The sequence below is a fragment of the Macaca nemestrina genome, chromosome 5 (assembly GCF_043159975.1).
Source record: "Macaca nemestrina isolate mMacNem1 chromosome 5, mMacNem.hap1, whole genome shotgun sequence".
Lineage (NCBI taxonomy): Eukaryota > Metazoa > Chordata > Mammalia > Primates > Cercopithecidae > Macaca > Macaca nemestrina.
In genome coordinates, this window is record NC_092129.1 from 159,833,004 (window position 1) to 159,849,503 (window position 16,500).

The window sequence follows — 16,500 nt, forward strand, 5'->3', positions numbered from 1 at the left end:
CCTGTACTCTGGCAGGGAATGACAAATTCTTGAATCCTACAACCAGCAAAAAATGACTTTCCCTGAGGAAGCCTGTCCAAATTACTTCCATTGTTCCTGGTTGCCTTGATATCAGTATCAGACACTTTGTGAACAGACATTCTGTCTTTACACAAATAGTTGTGCACAGGCCAGGAGCCCATTATCTTGTTATAATATTCAATTTTCTTCTCATTCTTTTAATTGAAACACAGTTGCCCCCACTGCTTTGGGGCAGCAGAAGTGTTATGACAGCCTAAACTCTCAGCCGTCTAAGGGATTGGTTCGCTGGCTTACCCAGCTTTATCTGTTACTTCTCTGTGTGTGCTACCTCTTGTGTCTGACCACAGCATGATGCTATTAAACGTGTACTATCAATCCAGCCTGTGATGACAGAGCACCGATTAGCCCTTTTATATTACTTTGATTTTGAAATTGACTAGTCCCCTAGTCTGTAAATCATGTATTCTAAAATGCCTAGTAATCAAAATAATAACATTAATGATTTTCTACCACCTAGACCCATAAAGTAAATTAACTGGCCGTAATAGCTTTGAAAAGCAATATGGCTGAATAGACCTATTCTTACCTTGTTGACCAAATAGTTTTGTAATAGTCTACCAATTTCAATTTTAGTTTAAAAGCACCATGGAAAAACTCTGCAGTTTAATTAGCAGGAGATGAATTGCATGATGCTTGTAATCAGAAAAACTGGAATAAATTCAATGTTCAATTACTACTCCAACCTCTTCCTCCTTTCTGATGTACCTCTTTAAAGTCACCAAGGATTCAAGGATGATAATTATTTTTAGGGTAAATTTAATCTAACAAATAATCAGGGCTGTTTTTCAGTTGGTACCTATCGTAGAGTCAATAGCTACACTAGTTGTTTATGATTTTCTAATTGGTCAATCTCAGTGTTCATTGGTTCTAAAATATATTTACTTTTAACCTTACAGATAATGCTAGATATGAGTTTTATGTATATTTTAACTAGATTACATTGCCTGCCTCCTTGTTGGCTCTTAGTTGAGCAAATGGAAACATATAATCTCTTTATCTTCGTACATCTCACACCAGCTTGGATTGGTGTGATATTTTCCAAGTTTTGTTTTACAGAATGTATGTTGTCTTCTAAGTGATTTTTGATATTGAAAAATGTAATTTACAGAATTGAAGAAAGAGTGTCAAAAAACCAGATCAAAGCCAGAGACCTCAAAAACTGGAATGAGGGACACAGACACCCACAAAATTCTTTTTGCATTATCCAGCTCTAATTCTTCTAGACCCTTGGCTTCACTCTCCTTTATTTATATAAACTTCCCTCATTTGAGAGGAAAATAGCTGTAGGCAGCTCCTGGATTTCCTTTTAGCCTGGGAACATGAGAATAAAGAGAACTTTTCCCTTTTAGCTTTAGGTTGAAAAAAAATCACAGGAAAGGGTTCTGATTGGTCCAGCTTAATATCATGCGCCCACCCCTGGACCTAATGTGGCAGGGAAATCATTCCTGATTAGCTGGGTCACATGCCTGCCTCAGTGTTATAGGGGCAGTGCTTGTTACCAGAAGAAAGACAATTGGCTTTGAGCCAGTCAGCTATCCCAGTTTGTGCCTATCACAGAGTGAATCAGACATATAAAGTAAAATGATGAGAAGTTCTGATCTAGGTGGTCCACCTTTTTTTAAAAAATTTATTTTATTTTTTTGTTATAATACTTTAAGTTCTAGGGTACATGTGCACAACGTGCAGGTTTGTTGCATATGTATACATGTGCTATGTTGGTGTGCTGCACCCATTAACTCGTCATTTACATTAGGTATATCTCCTAATGCTATCCGTCCCCCTTCCCCCCTCCCCACAATAGGCCCTGGTGTGTGATGTTCCCCTTCCTGTGTCCAAATGATCTCATTGTTCAATCCCCACCTATGAGTGAGAACATGCGGTGTTTGGTTTTCTGTTCTTGTGATAGTTTGCTAAGAATGATGGTTTCCAGCTGCACCCATGTCCCTACAAAGGACACAAACTCATCCTTTTTTATGGCTGCATAGTATTCCATGGTGTATATGTGCCACATTTTCTTAATCCAGTCTGTCACTGATGGACATTTGGGTTGATTCCAAGTCTTTGCTATTGTGAATAGTGCTGCAATACGTGTGCATGTGTCTTTATAGCAGCATGATTTATAATCCTTTGGGTATATACCCAGTAATGGGATGGCTGGGTCAAATGGTATTTCTAGTTCTAGATCCTTGAGGAATCACCACACTGTTTTCCACAATGCTTGAACTAGTTTACATTCCCACCAACAGTGTAAAAGTGTTCCTATTTCTCCACATCCTCTCCAGCACCTGTTGTTTCCTGATTCTTTAATGATTGTCATTCTCACTGGTGTGAGATGGTATCTCATTGTGGTTTTGATTTGCATTTCTCTGATGGCCAGTGATGACGAGCATTTTTTCATGTGTCTGTTGGCTGTATGAATGTCTTCTTTTGAGAAATGTCTGTTCATATCCTTTGCCTACTTTTTGATGAGGTTGTTTTTTTCTTGTAAATTTGTTTGAGTTCTTTGTAGGTTCTGGATATTAGCCCTTTGTCAGATGAGTAGATTGCAAAAATTTTCTCCCATTCTGTAGGTTGCCTGTTCACTCTGATGGTAGTTTCTTTTGCTATGCAGAAGCTCTTTAGTTTAATTACATCCCATTTGTCAATTTTGGCTTTTGTTGCTATTGCTTTTGGTGTTTTAGAGATGAAGTCCTTGCCCATGCCTATGTCCTGAATGGTATTACAAATGGGAGAAATTTCTCAATTCCTCTGCAAGAAGGATTTCTGGATCCCCCACTCCTAGTTATAGCCTAACTATAAAACTTTTGGGTGTTCAGTCCTGGTGTGGTGGCTCATGCCTGTAATCCCAGCACTTTGGGAGGCCGAGGCGGGTGGATCATCTGAGAACAGGGGTTCGAGACCAGCCTGGCCAATATGGTGAAACCCTGTCTTTACTAAAAACACAAAAATTAGCTGGTTGTGGTGGTGCACACCTGTAATTCTAGGTACTTGGAAGGCTGAAGTATGTTAATTGCTTGAACCCAGGAGGTGGAGGTTGCAGTGAGCCAAGATCGTGCCACTGCACTCTAGCCTGGGCAACAGAGCAAGACTCCATCTCAAAAAGTAATAATGTGAGATACCTGGAACCAAACACAAGTGTCCAAGATGTGGTTTGACTTGTGCAGGGATGATTATACCCCAGGATCACACTCAGTGGTTTTAGAAGTGGAATTCTTTCTCTCTTTCTATGTTTCCTCCTTTCCTTCCCTTCCTTCCCTTCCTTCCTTCCCTCCTTCCTTCCCTTCCTTCCTTCCCTTCCTTCCTTCCCTCCTTCCTTCCCTCTTTCCTTCCTTCCTGCCTGCCTGCCTGCCTGCCTACCTTCCTTCCTGCCTTCCTGCCTTCCCTCCCTCCCTCCCTCCCTCCCTCCCTCCCTCCCTCCCTTCCCTTCCCATCCCTCCCTTTCCTCCCTTCCCTTCCCTCCCTTCCCTTCCCTTCCCTCTTTCTTTCCTCTTTCTTTCCTTTTCTTTCTCTTTTTACCTTTTCTTCTCTTTCTTTCTTTCTTTCTTTCTTTCTTTCTTTCTTTCTTTCTTTCTTTCTTTCTTTCTTTCTTTCTTTCTTTCTTTCTTTCCATTTTATTTTAGATTCAGGAGCACATGTGCAGGTTTATTACAGGGGTATAGTGTGTTGATGCTATGGTTTGGGGTGCATCTGAACCATCACTCGGGTAGTGAGTATAGTACCCAATAGGTAATTTTTCAACCCTTGCTCTCCTCTCTCCTTCTCTCCTCTTATAGTCCTCAGTGTCTGTTTTTCCCATCTTTATATCTATGCATACCCTATGTTCAGCTCCAGCTTATATATGAGCGTAAGTGGTTTATGGTTTTCTGTTTCTGTATTAGTTTGCTTAGGATAATGGCTTCCAGCTGCATCCATGTTGCTGCAGGGGACATGATTTCATTCTTTTTTATGGCTGCATTGTATTCCAGGGGTTATATGTACTACATTTTCTTTATCCAATCCACCATTGATAGACACCTAGGTTGATTCCATGTCTTTACTATGGTGAATAGTCCTGTGATGAACATATAAGTACATATGTCTTTTTGATAGAAGGATTTATTTTCCTTTGGATATATACCCAGTAATGGGATTACTGGTTTGAATTATAGTTCTATTTTTAGTTCTTTGAGGAATCTCCCAGCTACTTTGCAAAGTTGCTGAACTAATTTACATTCCCACCAACAGCATATTTTTTTGCCACAACTTCACAACATGTGTTATTTTTTGACTTTTGTTTTTGCAATTTATTTTGCATTTTTAAGAGGTTCAAGGGTACATGGGAAGGTTTGTTATATAGGTAAACCAAGTGTCACAGGGGGTTGGTATATAGATTATTTCATCACCTAGGTAGTAAGTGTAGTACCCAACAGGTATTTTTTTCTGATTCTGTCCCTCCTTCCACCCTTTACTCTCAATTAGGGACTGATTTTTTTACCTTTTCATAGTAACCATTTTGACTAGAGTGAGACAATTATCTTTGTGGTTTTGACGGCATTTCTCTAATGATTAGTGATGGGCATTTTTCATATGTGTATTGGCTGCTTATATAGTTTCTTTTGGTGAGTGTCTATTCATGTCCTTTGTCCACTTCTTTATTTATTTATTTTTGAGTTGGAGTTTTGCTCTCGTAGCCCAGGCTGGGGTGCAATTGTGCAATCTTGGCTCACTGCAAGTGAACTCCACCTCCTGGGTTCAAGTGATTCTCATGCCTCAGCCTCCCAAGTAGCCAGATTACAGGTGCCTGCCACCATGCCCAGCTAATTTTTATATTTTTAATGGAGATGGGGTTTTACCATGTTGGGCAGGCTGGTCTTGAACTCCTGACCTCAGGTGATCCACCCACCTTGGCCTCCCAAAGTACTAGGATTACAGGTGTGAGCCACTGCACCTGGCCTTTTGTCCAGTTCTTAATGGGGTTGTTTGTTTTTCTTGTTGATTTAAGTTCCTTATAATTCTAGATGTTAGGCTTTCATTTGGTCGCATAGTTTGCAGACATTTTCTTCCATTCTGTAGCTTGTCTGTTTACTCTGTTGATAGTTTCTTTTGCTGTGCAGAAGCTCTTTAGTTTAATTAGGTCCTACTTGTCAAGTTTTGTTTATGTTTCAATTGCTTTTGAGGATTTAACCATAAATTCTTTGCCAAGGCCAACGTCCAGAATACTGTTTCCTGGGTCTTCTTCTAGGATTCTTGCAGGTTGAGATTTTACTTTTAAATCTTTAATCATTTTGGGTTAAAGCCAGCTTTCCAAGCACCATGTATTGAATTAGGGAGTTATTTCCCCATTGCTTATTTTTGCTGATATTGTCAAAGATCAGATGGCTGTAGGTGTGCAGCTTTATTTTTGGGTTCTCTATCTGTTCCATTGGTCTTTGTGTCTGTTTTTGTACCAGTGCCATGCTGTTTGGGTTACTTTAGCCTTGTAGTATAGTTTGAAGTCAGGTACTGTGATGCCTTCAGATTTTTTCTTTTTCTTAGGATTACTTTGGCCATTTGGGTTCCATTTTTGTTCCATATGAATTTCAGAATTTTTTCCCTAATTCTATGAAAAATGATGTCAGACAGAAATAGCATTGAGTCTGTAAATTGCTTTGGGGAGTATGACCATTTTGATGATATTGGCTCTTCCAATTCATGAGCATGGAATGTTTTTCCACTTCTATCATCTATGATTTCTTTCAGCAGTGTAGTTCTCCTTGTAGAAATCTTTCACCTTCTTGGTTATATGTATTGTTAGGTGTTTTATTTTTGCGTATGGCTATTGTAAATGGGATTATGTTCTTGATTTGGCTCTCAGCTTGTACATTATTGGTGTGTAGAAATGCTACTGATTTTTGTACAGTGCTTTTGTATCTTGAAGCTTTACTGAAGTCATTTATCAGTTCTGGAGCCTTCTGGCAGAGTCTTTAGGGTTTTGTAGGTATAGAATCATGAAGTCAGCCAAGAGATAATTTTATTTCTTCTTCTCATATTTGGATGCCTTTTATTTCTTTCTCTTGCCTGATTGCTCTGTCTAGGATTTCCAATATGATGTTGAATAGGAATGGTGAGAGTGGGCAGGCTTGTCTTGTTCCATTTCTCAAGGGGAACACTTCCAACTTTTGCCTGTTCAGTATAATGGTGGCTTGTGGGTTTGTCATAAATGGCTCTTTTATTTTGAGATAGGTTTCTTTGATGCCTAGTTTTTTGAGACTTTTTATTGTGAAAGGATATTGGATTTTAATCAAAAGCTTTTATCTATTGAGATGATCATAAGGTTTTCTGTTCTTAATTCTGTTTATGTGGTACATCATATTTATTGATCTGTGTATGTTGAATCAAACTTGCATCCCAGGAATAAAGCCTACTTGATTATGGTGCATTAACCTTTTGATGTGCTGCTGAATTTGGTTTGCTAGTATTTTGTTGAGAACTTTTGCATCTACGGAACCCTTTCCTTGAAGGAAATTTTATGCAAAGTCCACTTTGTATAATAAGTAAAAGAGGTTCTTTCCTGCTTGCAGGGAGTTTGCAGGACAAGGAATAAGACCTATCTGTTCATGTCTTATCTCCCCCATTCACTGTGATGACTGCTGAAACATTTGGAGAGAACTCAGGGTTTTGGGGCCCCCCTCAATCTGAAGGATGTATTGTTAAAAATGTATTACACATTTTTATGAATAAAGTTCAAGTTTTCAGATGTAATATAGCTAAATTAAGTTTCCGTGCTACTAAAATTCTCATTTCCACATGACCAGCTGTCAAATAATATCTTCTTATCCCATAATGCAGAATTTTTCATGTTTTCCTATTGAATTTAATTTTGTTCCATATTTCAGTCTGTCAGGATCGTTCTGGGCCTTGATTTTGTTATTAAATATATATTATCATTTCTATCCTCCCATAATCTGGGCGTTTGGCAAGTGTGCTATCTATGTGGTATCTAATTATTTTTATAAGCTTATTGAAATAGGGGTCCGTGAGAGAGGCCCTTCTTAAAATTGACACTTGGACAGTAGTGTACTTTTTTTGGGGTCCAAAGACCTTGTACCCAACATCCCTAAAACTAAACTGTCTTCTACTCTAAAACTGTCTATATTGCTTGATATCACTATCTACTTATGCCTGAAATCTAGGCACGATCTTGATGTTCCCCTTCCTTTTACTACATACTTGCAATTTTTCACCAAGCCCTGTGATTTTACTTACTAAATATTTGGAAACTTTTCTGATTTCCACCTCTCTACCACTGCCCTTGTTTAGATTCTCCTTTTTTTCTCCGCAGGCAGCAATAACCTCCTAAGAGGTGTCCTTTCTTCTCGTCTTTTCTGTTCTGCACTCATTCCCAACGTTATCTGTCTAAACAAAACCTGTGTGGTTCACATGCTGCAAACCCTCCATTGGCTTCCTGTTGCCCATGGGACAAAGCCCAGTATCTTCAACATTGCACTCAAGTTTATGTTCTGACTCTCTTGCATCATCTTCCAGCACTTCCTAAGCTGGGCTTGATCACTCATGACATTCAATGAATGGCTTGTAATTTCCTCTGTGCCTCATGTGATTTTTTTTTTAAATGGTCTCCTTTAAAATTCTCCTTCCTCATACAGCCAATCAACTTCTTTTTGTCAAAGCTTACTTGTTTTTAAGTGTCAGCTTAGGTGTGACCTTTCCCTAGGGTATTCCTTGAACCTTTTGAACCTTCTTCTATAGTTGGCCTCCTGCTTCCGTACAAGTCTGGCTTATTAGTGTTTATCTTTATGCCATTGTGCATAGCTCTATCTGCATTTTACGTGCACCTCTCACAAGATGATGAGCTAGTTAAAGGGAGGGTCCACAGTTCACTCATTTTGGTATAATTCACATTTAAGCTGGCATTTAGGAGATACTCGGTAAATGTTTGTTGAGTAAAATAATGATTTAATGAATTACTTAAATGCACATCATCATCACATTTCCCTAACTAAATTTCACCATCCTATATACAAAGATATGTAGACTAGTGAGTCTACTAGCCATTATGTTGAAATGCAAATATTCTATGTTTGATGTTTTCTTCATCTGTCAAACTAGCAATTATATAAATAAATTATTTTATCATCAAGAGCTTCTAACTGAACTTCTTTTTGGCTCCTTTCCATTACTGTGTTCTTTCCTAAATGCACACAAACAATTTTAAAAGGAGTGACTTTCTAATTAAACTGCCTCACTGGAGAACACTTTTACATGACTATTTTTTCCCAATAGCTTCAAACAATTAAACCTGGGTTAAAATAACATGAATTTATTGATAACTCACTGTGATATTTTAAGAAACGGCTTCTGACACTAAGCAATTTATAATCTCATTGGGAGATGAAGATATATATACAAAATAGGTAACATTAAAATACATCAAGGGGTAAAGTATCAACAGGAATAGTACAGATGATAAGTGTATGGCATTTTGATGAGACAGTAGTGATTTAAGCAGATAAAAAGTAACCACACCACATAATATGGATGGACAGAGGCCACAGGTAAGAAGTATAGATTATTTATTTATAATCAGACAAACGTCCAAGAAACAGAGCCTCCTTTGATTTTGTGTTGAGCTATTTGTGAAGCCAGTAGGACTGTTCTAGAAATGAACATAACAGTATACCTAAACTTAAAAATTACATATTGTCTGGAATAGGGCAGACTATTTTATTAGAACTTTGTGATGAAGTCTGACGGCCATTGTCATTAAATAGGACACCTCACTGACAGAGTTTCTGTCCCCTTGAAAACGTATTAAACATGGAAAACAAAGAACTGAGCATTGGGAAAGCCATTGAGTGCTGCCCTAAATGGCCATTGTCTATCACGCTTCAGAAAAGGAAAGATGTTTTTACCCAGATTGTTTTTTTTTGCCAGGTTGCTCCTAGGAAGATATGGAAAGGAAAGTTGGCTAGCTTATCCTATGGCCAGAAGGAAGTACAACATGAAGCAAAAATTTTTTTTTTCAAGAACCCCATTCATTCATTAATTCATTCACTTACCTTTATCCATTATTTATTGAGCACTGACCCTCTGGAAGGTACTGTGTCAAGCTATAGTGAGTTCCATGTTCACTAAAGCAGTGTTATAAATTTGATTTCCCTTGTTCAACCCATCAAAATAATATTATGTCTATCAACCAGATGTAGCCTATTGTAAATTAAAGAGCATGGCCTGTGTAAGTGAGAAATACGGGTCTAGTCATGCCTTGGGCAAATTCAACAATTCTGTTCTCGATTGTAAAATGAAAGGGTTGAACATTTACTTTCTCAAGTCCTCTGAGGCTCTAAAATATAATGATCTAATTAATTTTGATGGCCTCCTGGCTTACACTTTAGTATTTGTGAGTTTGTTTAGTGCCTGAACATGCTGATTGAGTTGACTTTGCGAACTTGCAAGGAAGACAGAGTTCTGAAGCACAGTGACAGCAGTGGGCTCATTTAAATGAGAGAATGTCCTTCTGTTTGTAGGGGATGTATAGATGTATAAACTTTCATTCCTTAGGTGTTTGAAAACTTAGTGAACTAGTATTCATTATGCTATAGTTAAAATATTTCTGTGCCTGGTTAATTGAGATGCGGTACTTTGATTTTATGGCATTTTATGTGAATAAATCTTTAAATACACTGCTTGAATGCATGAATATTACTGATATTTCAGACACAGCATAACTGTATATCTTTTTATATCTGTTATATTCGATTAAATTGCTGTATAAAGTTTACTCCATCAACAAAATTGAGCATTTTAGTTATATGTATGTATGTGTGTACGTGTGTGTGTGTGTGTATATATATATGAAATTACTAAAGGCATGTAACAAATATCTTGAAGTCATTTTTGAAAGGGAGTATTTTAATGTGCTCAGTGAATAATTTCTCTCTGCCTGAAAGCTACTGTTGTATCCTGGGAAATATTCAGAGGAGAAGATAAAATTATTTAGATTTGCAGTTTCTTGTCATGGGAGGTGAAGGCCTTTTTATTATTATTATTAATGTGATGGGAATAGTTCCATCACATCGTGTCTCTGCACAGCATCCTGAGAACAACCTTTTCATCACATAAATAATTACAGTTCTGTTTTTTTAATACCTCCTGCCATTCCTTCCCTCCCCCTCTTCACCACTTTCCCTTTGAGAGAGGAGGATAGCACTCCCTTCAGATAAAGGTTTCCCAAGTATTGACAAAAGGCAGGCACATGGTGATAGTGGTAGAGGATGGGGGAGGGGAGGGTTGTTCTTTGTCCCAACATGACCCAGGTCTGAGCTGGTGAGAAAGTATTGTGTCCAGAAACAGGTGTATATTCTTTTAAGAGCAAATTTCTTATATGTAGAAATTGCAGTAATTTTTTCAGAAAAAGAGTCAGCTTCTGACCTGATACCTTTTCCTTCTTCATGCATCTCCTGCAACCAGAGCTCCTGGCCTGGGTCTCAGAAAGCACATCCTGCATATAATGGTACCCAGGGCCTAGACGGGGCCAGAGTCTTCTTGGTGATGGGGGTGAGCAGGTCAGGCAAGATCTTTGCTCTCAGAGAGTGAACAGTCTCCTGAGGGAGGCACACAGCAAACCTGGACATAGATGCAGAAATAAGGAAAGGTCTGACAGCAGCTATGCTGAGAAGGGAATGTGGGAGGAAAGGGACCTGGCGCCCAGCACGTCTCTTCTCATCACTCCCATTTCTGCATTTGGAATTCTGCCTGAATGGAAGGCAGGTCACAGGGCAGACAAAGTGGGCATTCCATAAGCCCCCTTTTCTGTGTGTTTTTGCCCCTCAGTGATGACTTCTTCCAGTTTCTCTTAGGATTCTGCTTTGTGCCTTATTGTTATTGAGTGGAGCATGGCCTATGCAGACGCTTTGGTGATTTAAATGGACTGGCTGGAGCCTTAAGATAGCAAATGAAGATAGTAGTAGAAGAGAAGTTTTAGAAGGATCAGGAGCTAGTACTTTTGCATTTAAATGAATTTCAGGGCTAGTTCTTTTAGTGAAAAAGCTATAAATTCCTAATACTTAGTAATTTTTCTGTGTTTGCTTCTACCTCAGGGCCTTTGAACTGGCATTCCCTGTGTCTGGAACAGTCTCCCCTCTGATATCCAATCCTCAAGCTCTTTGAGTTTTTTTTTGTTTGTTTTTTTTTTTGAGATAGGGTATTGCTTTGTTGCCCAGGCTGGAGTACAGTGGCATAATCCTAGTTCACTGCATCCTTGAACTCCTGGGCTCAAGCAATCCTTGCACCCCAGCTTATCAAGTAGCTGGGACCAGAGGTGTGTGCCACCACACTCAGCTAATTATGTTTATCTTTTGTAGAGGCAGGGTCTCACTATATTGCTCAGGCTGGTCTTGAACTCCTGGGCTCAAGTGATTCACCCAACTCAGCCTCCCAAAATGCTGGGATTATAGGCTTGAGTCACCACACCTGGCCCTTGAGTCTTTATTTAAGGGTTGTTTTCTTCAATTACTACTGTATTGAGAATTAGACCCTCTTCCTAGCACTTCATGGCACTTACATGATAATATTCCTGTTTCTTGTCTCTCTCCATTGGCTGCCTCCTCCCCAAATGTAAGTCATATGAGACCAGTGATTTTGGCTTGTTTTGTTCACTTCTGCATTCCCAGTGCTTAGAAAAGTGTCTTTAACACAGTAGGTTCTCAGTAAACATTGTTGAATTAACATAAATTTTTTTAAAACTTTATTTTTAAAGTGTTCCTAATAGTGAAATCCATTAGAAAACTCTCACAAGAGCTGTTTACTTTTGGGACTTAGAGGTTGGGAGAGGATTTCTGAACATGTTGTGGTCCTGTCCTGGGAAAGGACCATGTGGCCAAGAGCAGGCCGGGTGGATCAGAGGGAAGCCAGTGGCCAAACCATGGGTCTCTCAAAGGGGAAGTGGTGGGGCCAGTGGTGGGAGTTTGGGATAAGCACCCTCTGACTTCTACACTCCTGAGATCAGTCAGATCTAAGTGTGGACATGAAACTCATCCTTCCTGTTGTTTGGTGCTGAAGGAAGTGAGTATAAAATAATGTAAGCATGAAATGTTTACAGTGTATCTCCATTTATGGGCTAAGTGAAGACAGAATCATAAGTGTTTATGATTTTTAAAAAGTCATATTAGAATTTGAACATTCTGAAGGGGCAGCTCCCTCAGATGAAACCAGCTTTTCTATTTGACTAGCTAGTTTACTTTTATAATGTCTACCATGAAAATCTTTTGCACTTTTTTTTCCTGAAAGATTTCATGGGAATGTGGCAAGCAAAATAATGGCCCCCAAAGATTCACACTCAAACCAGGATCTGTGGATAAATGTTACATGGCAAGGGGGAATTAAGGTTGCTAATCAGCTGACCTTGGAATAGGGAGATGATCCTGAATTACTGTGGTGAGTCCAGTGTAATCATAAGCTCCTTTCAATGTGAGACAGGGAGGTAAAAGAGTTAGAAGCAGAGAGATAATGTAAAAAAGACTCGACCATGAGCCATGGCTGGCTTTAAGGATGGATGGGGGCCAGGAGCCAAGGAGTGCAGATGGCTTCTACAACATGAAAAGACAAGGACAGATTCTTCCCTAGAGCCTCTAGAAGGAACGTAGCCCTGCCAACACCTTGATTTTAGCCCAGTGAGATGCGCCTCAGACTCTGGCCTCCAGAACTGTTAAGACAATAAACATGTGTTGTCGTAAGCCACCAAGTCAGTGGTAACTTACAACAGTAGCTGTAGGAAACCAATATCGAAAGAGCAAGGGGAGACCTGTCTATACGTTTTCACAGCGCATCTACTTAGCAGTGCTATGATTTCTGGTATTCTTTGGGGGAAAATTAACAGCCAAAAACAGAACCACAAAGCATTTTAGAAGTGTATGACTGTGAAATCTAGCAGCGGCCACAACAGAACTAGAACTACTAGACAACCAGCCCCCTCAAGAGATTATGACCTATGACTCCCACCTCTCCTCCACTGCCACCGGCTCCACTCTTAGTCACATCCTCTTTGTGGGCAGTGACCACGAGCTCACAAAATGAGGTTCATGATGGCAAGACTCAAGATATGGGTACTCCACCAGAGCCTGGGTTAAGGAAAGAAACAGGTAGGAAATATTCGAAGTTAGTACACAGTGCTGCTTTCAGGATTCTTTACTAGCAGATGTTTAAAAGTCACTGCTCTAAAATTACTTGGAAAAGCTTATAAATATGAATTTCCTGTAATTCACATTTTATCAGAACTCCTATCAGCTGTATCACAGCTTGAAAAATACCAAAAACGCATTAGAAAAATCTTTCTGTTTAAAACTAGATTGATCCCACATTTACATGGCAAAAGAAGGCCATTACTCGGCAGGCAAGTAAAAGCTTCATTTCAGAGAGCTTGCGAAAAAACTCAAAATAATTCACTTCTACCCAGGCCATTTGACAACTGTTAGACTTAACTTTACAAAATAAAATGAAATCCTACCACCTGCTGCTTCAAATCTCCAATTAATGCTGTAAAAAGTGCCTTCATTTAAAAAGCCAATGAGTAAATTTCTCCAAGCTGGGTGCAGACATTTCTACAAATTTACTGTAACCTTTTGCTCTTGTCTGCAGTAAGAGAGCCTTCCAGATTCCGAAAAGAAACCAGAGCTGATTTACACCTAATTGTTTAAGAGCTAAACTCTTTTCGTTCATTAGCTTCAGTTATTTAAGATACTGATAATTCACACCTCATCTGCTGCTATGTGTGTTTGGTAGAAATTGTGAAAGAAAATTATTGAAGCTTGCCAACATTCCACCTATGAATTAAAACAAGAGTAATTTTGCACAAACCACAGAAGAGAAGGAAGGAAGTGGCAGGCTTTTAAGATAGACCTAGCAAGTAGGAGAATCACCATCTTCTAGCAACTTGAAAGCAGTGGGAACGTTCAGGTCTTTAATCTCTTCCTTCCTATCCTGATAGGTTAATCAGAATGTTCTGAGAGGTAAGGCCCTGGACATCTTTGACCTGCCCCCTTCCATTTACCAGATTAATTGGGGGACAGTCATTTGTGAATATCGGTCAGGCAGGGTCAGCTGATAAATAGCACATGGTTGTTACTTGCATCATGTGCTGCTAGCAAAACCAGCAGATGGATTTTGTCATTCCCAGCCAGTTAGCAGGTCAGGGGCTGGTGTGGAAAGAGTTGACGAAAATAATTTGGGGCTGTTGCGGTTGATTATTTCTAGGAGCATGGAATGCCTGGCAGATAGGACCTGTGGGCATGTCTATGGCCTTGCTTAGAACTATCCAGGGTCTCTGATTAACCCTCAAGGTGTTTCGCAATGTAGCTCTTTTGACTGGTCTGGCTTCGTCTCTCTCTCCTTGACCTTCATCTCAGAAGATGGGTTTCTTTAGTTAGATTTCTTGAGAATCCCTGCTTCTTCAGTGCTTTGTTCTTACTTCTAATTCCTACCTGGAATGTCCTGTTCTCCCATCTCTCTTTTCTACAGACCACATGGAAAAGCCCAGCAGGAGTACAGATTCCCTGGGAAGACTTTATAATTTTCACCCTCTCTGATCTTAACCTTTCACATTTACTCACTGAATCACAAAACTGGCATCTCATCCAGAAGTTTATTCTCAAAAAGGTACCTCTGTTATTTAACACCTAATTAACTCAGTATATGACGCTATATTTTGTGGGTACCCTGCCATCTTCTCAAATGCCCTCCCTTTAGTTTTTGTCGTATTCCTGTCTGCTGCTTTTCTATCTTTTTGTTCCTTCTCAGTCTAAGAAGAAAGATCAACCCCCTTCTCTGCATATCTTTCGGTGTCGTGTTCTAAGACTTATATCACAAGCACTTTCTCTTCGGTATCTCTACACTCCAAATCTCCCAGAACGCCAGTCTGACATCCTGGCTGCCTTCCAAGTATGTGAACTGATGCCACAGGATTTTCAAACTTAAGAGATTTTAAATCAAATCCATTCTTTCTGGATCATTGTTAATTATGTCTTCCCTGTATATTCTACTCAGATGCTTAAGTGAGAAACCTTGGAGTAATCTTTTGGCTTGCGTTTCTTCCTTGCTACCTCCCACAGGATACTGTTCGGTCTATTTCCAACATAGCTGTGGAATCAGTTTCCACCTCTTGACTCTGCTGCCGTTAACCTAGATCATATTCTCTCTGCCCATGAGCATTCCTGCTTAAGGGGTTGTCTGCCTCCACTTTTGTTCTCCTCTAATTTATTCTTGACACTGTCACAAATTATTGTTCTGAAACACAGATAGGATCACAGTCCTATCATTCTTAGAAACTTGGGTGGCTTCTTGTTCACAAGAGTGGAGCTTCTCTTTTGCATGGAAGTCTTGCCATAGTCCGCTCTAGTTTTCACCCCTCATGCTCACATAGGGGATGGTCCAGCCATAGTAGTGACCACACTGAACTTGTGAAAGCCTTATAGGAGCCTGGTCAGATTTCAGCTTCTCTGGGAAATCTTCATTGAGCCCTTAGTCAGAAATAATCATTCTTTTCTTATGGTACTATTAGCACTTTGTACACATCTTTATTATGGCATCTATTATGTAAATTATTATGTATTATGAAGATGATCTATTTGAGGCTAGGGACTGTGTCTTTTGTTCATCTTTGTATCCAAAATGTTAGCACAATACCTGAATCTTGGAGATTTGAGGCATAGGTTTCTGTGGAAGTTTATGAATCAATGGATGTTTATTTCCAATTAATCAATGGATGTTTCCAATTAAAATATAAATCCACTGTGGGCAAGTATTATTTTTTAGACTTCTTTTATCCTTATATAGTGCTGATCACACATATAGTAAGGAATAAACATTTGTTGATTGATTTTTGATAAGGATGTAAGCAAGAGAAAGTGGTAGGAGACAGGCTTGTAGGCTAAAATATGTAAATGTTTCACAATGGTGTGTAGTAGTGAATAATTGCTGTATTAGATTTTGTTATAATATGCTGACTGTTTTTACTGTTCTGACATTAATGGAAGCATGTGATTTTTAAAACAAGAAATCAATTGCTATGGTTTTTTGGGAATAATTCATTTAGGCTGAATTAGGTAGTCACATTAAAAAACACAAAGTAGTTTTAGACCTGTCAAAGAGCTAGAGTCTCAGGACATAATATTTGTGTGTGTGTGTGTGTATGAAAACTTTCTAAGAGTTCTTTAAATGTAATATATAAAATATAAGTAAATAATAGGCTTGCCAACATTAGAAATTTCATACCACTTAAGTGAAGAGTTTAAACAATCTGACTGCCTGGTGTTGAGGACTGCTTAGGAAGGGGAGCTGGTTAGTATATTCAGCAAGGTTGACTGATTTGTAGTCACAGGCTAATATTCAGTTTTTAGTGTTCTTTTGTGAGCTTCCTATCCATCTTCATATCTATATTTAGTATGTATA

The 16,500-nt window shown here is 39.0% G+C and overlaps 1 protein-coding gene and 1 long non-coding RNA gene across 11 annotated transcripts in view; one reads left to right on the forward strand and one right to left on the reverse strand.

The window, feature by feature from the left end:
* Positions 1-16,500, forward strand: part of LOC105482535 (doublecortin domain containing 2) — a 195,422-nt gene that overhangs the window by 117,194 nt on the left and 61,728 nt on the right. The window lies entirely within an intron of this gene.
* LOC105482534 (uncharacterized) overlaps positions 1-16,500 on the reverse strand; it is a 67,348-nt gene that overhangs the window by 45,644 nt on the left and 5,204 nt on the right. For 4 of the 5 annotated variants that reach the window (XR_011623971.1, XR_011623972.1, XR_011623973.1 and 1 more), the window contains exons 2-3: positions 13,057-13,175; positions 10,489-10,683 (exon numbers count right to left, since the gene is read on the reverse strand). This is a non-coding gene — a long non-coding RNA (uncharacterized lncRNA). The remainder of the gene's footprint in view (positions 1-10,488; positions 10,684-13,056; positions 13,176-16,500) is intronic. The other variant, XR_011623974.1, reaches the window with a different exon arrangement.